Source organism: Gracilinanus agilis, chromosome 6, assembly GCF_016433145.1.
Source record: "Gracilinanus agilis isolate LMUSP501 chromosome 6, AgileGrace, whole genome shotgun sequence".
NCBI lineage: Eukaryota > Metazoa > Chordata > Mammalia > Didelphimorphia > Didelphidae > Gracilinanus > Gracilinanus agilis.
In genome coordinates, this window is record NC_058135.1 from 45875019 (window position 1) to 45881926 (window position 6908).

Below are 6908 nucleotides of genomic sequence, written 5' to 3' on the forward strand. Positions count from 1 at the left end.
TAGTCCCTCTCCCATGTACTGAAGCTGTTAATGAACAAACCAAGGAAAAAATTTAAAAATATAAGGTACCTTTTGGTTTGGAGTCTCCCATGGGATAGTGACCCCACAACAAGCTCAGGTAAAGCCTCAGGGAAAAAAAAGTCCTAACTCTAAGAATGAGAGGAGTACCAGAAAGAAAGGAAATAAGAGATATACAATGGAATATCTATAGATGAAAGAATGTTGAAAAGAATTGACACATTAAAGCAGACAATGAGCACAACAACAAATGCTCTGAAAATCAGAATGGGTCAGACAAAAAAGAAATTCACAATAAGACACTAAGAATAATTAAAACAAAAGAAAATGTTTTGGGAAAAAATCCCAGAAGAAAATCTAAATCATCTTAAATAAAAAGTAACCATTTAGCAAATGTCAAGGAGAGACAATCTAAGAATTATTGGCCTATCTGAAAATCTTTAGTCATAAAAAGCCTGGGTACCATATTTTAGGAAAAAATGAGTGAAAACTGCCCAGAACTCTTAGAACCAGATGACAAAGTGAAAATAGGAATGAAACCTCAATATGATGACTTTCAAGGTTGTAATAGCCCTAAGTACAGCACTATCAAATTAAAGGAAGGAAAAAAAAAATCAAAGCAGCCCAAAAAAAATGAGTATAAGAATCATGGAACCATAGTAAGGATTACAGAAAACTTGGTAGCCGCAATTATAAAGGAAAGAAGAATGTTGAATATAGTATTCCCCAAAGGAAAAATAAAAACTCATAACTAAGAATAACCCATATGACAAAATTAAGTATAATTCTGAAGGGGGAAAATTGATCTCTTTAATGGAATAGAGGATTATCAAGTATTCCTGATGAAAAACCAAAAATGGAATAAATATTCTGAAATGGGACTTCAGACATCAAGAGAAACATAGAAACATATTCCTATTAATGAATGAATGAATGAATTAATTAATTAATACTCAGGGACTGAATTGTTTACATATTAGAGGAAGGGAGGAAAACAAATGTCTTCTTAGAACTCTAATATTTTTAAGCATCATAGAAAAAGGTAAAAATGTCAGAGGACTTTTTCTTGGTTGCTATATGAAATCTAAATCTATGAACTGTGTGGCAGGAACGTGTTTAAAGTTTAATATTGCAGTGAAATTTTCCACATGTTGTACATTGGCCTATTTGTATAATTTAGTAAATAGCACTGTTATTTTTAACCATATTTTGTACTATGTAGATATTCATGCACTGTATTAAAATTTGCTTTGAGTGTGTCAATGACATGAATAATTTTTAAAATGTATATAGTGAGCTAATTTTTTAAACTCAGAGATGAAATCAAACTCTAATTAAGAAAGGATATGTAGGGGAATCTGGGTGCCTCATTTGATAGAAAGTCAGATCTGGAGTTCAAATCTGACTACAGATACTTCCTAAATGTGGGACCCTGGGGAAGTCACTTAACTCCCATAGCTGAGCCATTATTGCTTTTCTGCCTTGGAACCAATATTTAGTACTATTTCTAAACCTGAAAGTAAGGGCTAAAAAGAAAGAAAACAAACTCTGTGAACTCTATTTGGGTTATAAAAAATGTGATCAGGATAAAGTTTGGGAGCCCCCTTGTGCTGCATTCATGACTATGATTAATAAATACTTATTATTGGATGACTACTAGCTAGCTGACTACATGGTCCTTGCCACATGTGCTTTGTAGTTTCTATGATTTGGAGAGAACCAGAAGTCTAATCAACACATTGGCATTTTTGCCTAACAAATTGACCTCCAATTTTAAATGTATTGAACAATGTACCAGCAGTTCAAGAATTATTTTATATAGTGAAGACACACCTTCAGCAAAAACACCAGAAAATTGGTGCTTGGCCAAAGAACCTAAGGATTCAGATTGTAAGGCTATAAGGATGAACATGACCAGGTAGGTGACCAGTGAGTACTAATTCCCCATTTTAAGTAACCTTTCCATTTGTTAGAAACCTAAACAAACTTAACATTATGATTTTTTTAAATACTTTTTAAAAATATAGAATATTTTCCCAGCTACATGATCCATGTTCCTTCCCTCTCCCCCATACCCCCCTCCACCCATAGCCAATGTGCAACTCCACTGGGCTTCACAATTAACATTATGATTTTAATAATGTCAAAATCCAGATGAACTCTTAGCTTTTAATTCAGACTAACAAGAGGGCACCAAAATATGTTCAAACATGAAACTTCTCTTGAGAAGAATTAAGTATGAATAATATTGGCATATTTGTGGGAATCTAAAAAAGAATGCTCTTTTATAAGAATTATGATATGGGTCTACCAAATATTGCTGCTTTATTTGGGAGTGGGAGAGCAGAGACAGAAAAAGACAACACTATATTTTTAAAATACCAGTTTAAAAGGAAATAAATGATTGCAGACAAGAAAACTGTGGTACATCAGCTACCGATCAGCCCTGGAAAATTATGCTAACTTCTATCACATATTCAACTTGGTTCAGTGAGAAATTTTAAGGCAACAGATTGGAAAGATGTAGGTTTTCCTTATCTGAAAAATCTGTTGCTAAGAATTAGTGAGGCTAAAATAAAAAAAAGTTTCACTGGTTCCCAAACAAGGGAAATTTAAAGAGACACACTTTTTAAAGGATAGTTGAATGAAGTTGGAAGGAGCTTCATGAAAATATAGTTTTTCTTTTTTTCCCCAAAGATATTTTTTTTCCAGATTACATGTAATAACAATTTTCAATACTTTTCCCAAAAGTATGAGATGAAAATTATTTCTCTCTCTCTTCCTTCCCCACCTCAGAGATGATAAACAATTTGATCTGTGTTATATATGTATTATCATGCAAAATTTACTTCAATATTGGTCATTGTTGTAAGAGAATATTCATATAAAATCAAACCACCAAATCAAACCATAAATAAACTAATGTGAAAAATAGTATGTTTTGATCTGCATCTTACTCCAATCATTCTCATAAAAATAAATTTTAAAAGAAACCAAAAAAATTTTGGAGGGAAATTACAAGATATAAAGGGCAGCTAGTTGCCAGGACTGGTGTTAGGAAGACTCATCTTTAAGAGTTTAAATATGGCCTCAGATACTAACTGTGTGACTCTGGGCAAGTCACTTAACCCTGTTTGCCTCAGTTTCCTCATCTGCAAAATGAGCTGGGGGAGGAAATGTTAAACTATTCCAATATCTTTGCTAAGAAAACTCCAGATAGAGTCAACAAAGTTGGATATGATTGCAAGCATGACAGCAAAAGTTTATTATTCAGTGATGTTTTCAGGAATGAGATTAGAGAGAGGGTTGATAATTTAATGCCAAGTTCCTTCATTGCATTTTCAAAGCAGTACAGAATATTTGGGTAGCTCTAGTTATAGATTACCTATCTTCCTGCTCATATTCGAGAGAGTCCAAACTACTATAGCAAAAAAGGTAGAAAATCATTTTGATTTCTTTTCCTTGGCTAAGTGATCTTTCATCAGTAGTCAACAGATTATTTATTGAAAACTTTCTCTTTGGCATGGGAATTTTCTTAGAAAGTGGTTAGCAAGAAAGTATGCAGATTCTATATATAGGTTCCAAGGCAGAAGAGTAGTAAAGGCTAGGAAACGGAGGTTAAGTGACTTGTCCAGGGTCATAGAGGTAGGAAGTTTCTGAAGCAAATTTGAACTCTGGACCTTCTGTCTCCATGCCTAGCTCTGAATCCACTGAACCACCCACCAGGCTGCCCCCAGTGAATTTATATTCTTAGAGAGAAGGCAAAAACCAAAACACTAAGAATTAACAAAAGACAGAAGACCAAACTTACTTCAGTCTTTACTTCCATCCATACCAATTACATAGCACTCAGCACAGAAAATCGAGTTAGAACTATTATTTGATTCAATTCCCTTTAGCAAGCATCCTTAAACACCTACCAGGTGCTGTGTTCAACTCTGAGGATACAAAGATGAAAAGTGACACAAATTTTGTTCTGTCTCAAAGAGTTAATCTCAGAGTAGGAATGGGGTAGGAAATGACTCATTCGGAAGTTCAGTATACTAAGCAGAATGGGGTTAGGGCAAGGGAGAAATTCTGATGAAGTGTTCTAAGAAAATTTGAGAAGAGAAGGAACATTTAAATGAAAGACAGGAAGAAGGAAGGCTTTCCACAGGTGTCACTTGAGCAAAGCACTGAAGGAAAAGACGGGAGATGAGGAGGAAATTAATTCCAAGAGGGAGAGATGCCTTTTGGGAATGCACTGAAGTAGGGAATGGCAGGATAAGACTGTGGAACAATCTGTTCACTAAAAAGAGTAACCCCATGAAGTAAGACTAGAAAGGCAATTTGGATCCTATGGAAAAACCCTTGTTTGGGAATTTATATTTTAACCTTTGGAAAAAAAATGTTGGAGCAGTGGAATGATATGGTTAGCTTAATCATTAAGAAGATTTGGGGGGTGGAGGAGGTTTGAAGGGGAAGGAGAAGGATGCTAATAAAAATTAAATTAAATATATATAAATAAGCTTAATAAAATAAAAAATTAAATTAAATAAAGTGAGCTGGAGAAGGAAATGGCAAATTGCTCCAGTATTTTTGCCGAGAAAATCCCAATTTGGGTCAGGAAGAGTTGGACCTGACTAAAATGACTGAACAACCATAAAGTATCAGTTATGTGCCAAGCACTGTGATTAGCTCTTTATAAATATTATCTCGTTTGATCTTTATGATGACCCTGGGAGTCATGTGCTGTTTGAAGCTCCACAATTGAGGAAATGAGAGCAAACAGAGGTTAAATGATTTGCCCAGGGTCATACAACTATAAGTATCTGAGGCTAGATTTGAATTCAGGTCTTGATTTCAGGCTCAGGCATCTATCCACTGTGCCACCTAGCTGCCTTTAGTCGTAAGAAGAATGGACAGAAGAAGGATTTAGAGCAGAGACAATTATCACAGGCCATGAAGGAGATGATAAAGATCTGAACTAATAATGGGTTAAGTAGTAATGAGTTCTGAGGAAAGGACTGTGGAGATAAATATTATATAAATGTAAGGGTGGGACAGATTCAATAAATGACCAAGTTACTGCAACCCACTTAAAGTAAGTGATAAAATCCTCTGATACTCTTTTAAACATTTCTTATAGGGGCAGTTAGGTGGTTCAGTAGATTGAGAGTCAGCCCTAGGATGGGAGGTCCTGGGTTCAAATTTGACATCAGACATTTCCTAGCTATGTGACCCTGGGCAAGTCACTTAACCCCCATTGCCTAGCCCTTACCACTCTTATTACTCTCACAAAGAATTGATTCTAAGACAGAAGGTAAGAGTTAAAAAATTTTTTTTTTAATTTTTTGAGACTAGAAGTCAAGAAAGAGACTAGGACTGGACAGTTCTGAGAATCATCTTATAGAGATGATGACTGAATCAATGGGCACCTCCCTACCCTGGGTTTTCTTTTCTTCTTCCAATACATTATTTCCTTTGGTGATATCAGCTCCCCTGGATTCACTGATCATCTCTATGATTCTCAGAACCATTTTCCAGCTCTGATGTCTCTCCTAATTCCTAGGATTGCAACTCCAAACTGTCTACTGGACACCTTGAACTGGATGCCCCAAAGGCACATCAAGTTCAGCATGATGACCACAACAGAACTCATTATTTTTTTTTCCCCTAGCTTACTCCTTCTTAACTTCCCTATCACTTTCAAGGGTACTACCAATCTTCCAATCACCCAGGCTTACAACCAAAGTCTCATCCTTTGCTCCTGATTCTCCTCCCACCCCCCACCCTCAATATCCAACTGGTTGACACGTCCTGTCAATTTTACCTTCTTAGTATCTCTTGTATACTCCTCCTTCTTTCCTCTGATACCATCCTGATCCTGGTGCAGGGAACTCATCACCTTACACCTGGACTATTTCAATGTTGTTTGGTTTCCCCATCACAAGTCCTCCCCATCTCCAGTCTATTTTCTATTTACCTGTTAAAGCCATCATCCTTCAGGTCTGACCCTTTCACTCCCTTATACAATAAACTCCAGTGGCTTCCTCTTGTCCCCAGGATCAAATATAAAATCCTTTGTTTGATTTTTAAAGCCCTTCATAACTCTACCCCTTCCATGTCTTCTTCCATGTTACTCCCTTCTATATTCTCTAGAATCCAGTAACACTGGTCCCCCTTGCTATTCCTAGCACCAAACACTCAGAGAGGTCTTCCATCTGAGCATTTTCTCTGTTTGTCCCTCTTTTTCTTTACCTCCCTCTCCTGGCTTCCTTCAAATCCCAGCTAAAACTCTACTTTCTACGAGAAGCTTTTTCCCAATCATCCTTAATATGAGTGCCTTCCTACTGTAATTATTTCCAGTTTATCTTCTATATATTTAGTTGTCTGCATGTTCTTCACCATTGACTCTGAGTCATTGAGGGCAGAGACAGTTTTTTTTATTTTAATATTGTTCCTTTTTTCCTTTCTTTGAATCTTCAGGCACTATGTTTGCCATAATATCTATTATGTAGTAGGCATTTAATAAATGTTTGATTTGAATCTATAGAATTCCGATGAAATGACATCACCAAGCAAAATAACATAGCAGAAGAACTAAGGACCCAGAGCAGAACCCTGGGGGTCATCTATGATTAATGAATGTGACTTAAATAAAGATACAGCAAAAAAGACTGAGTCATCAAACAGGTAAGAGGAGAACCAGGAAAGAGTGATGTCATGAAAACCTAAAGATAAAATAATATGAAGAAGTAGAGTGTTGTCAAGAGTGTCAAAGGAGCTGTAGGAGCATCAAGGAAGGAAGAGAACTGAAAAGAGGCCATTTGATATGGAAATTGAGATATCATTAATAAGGAGGGAGAGGGGAAGAGAGAGGGGAAAAGAGAGAGAGAGGGGGGGGAAAG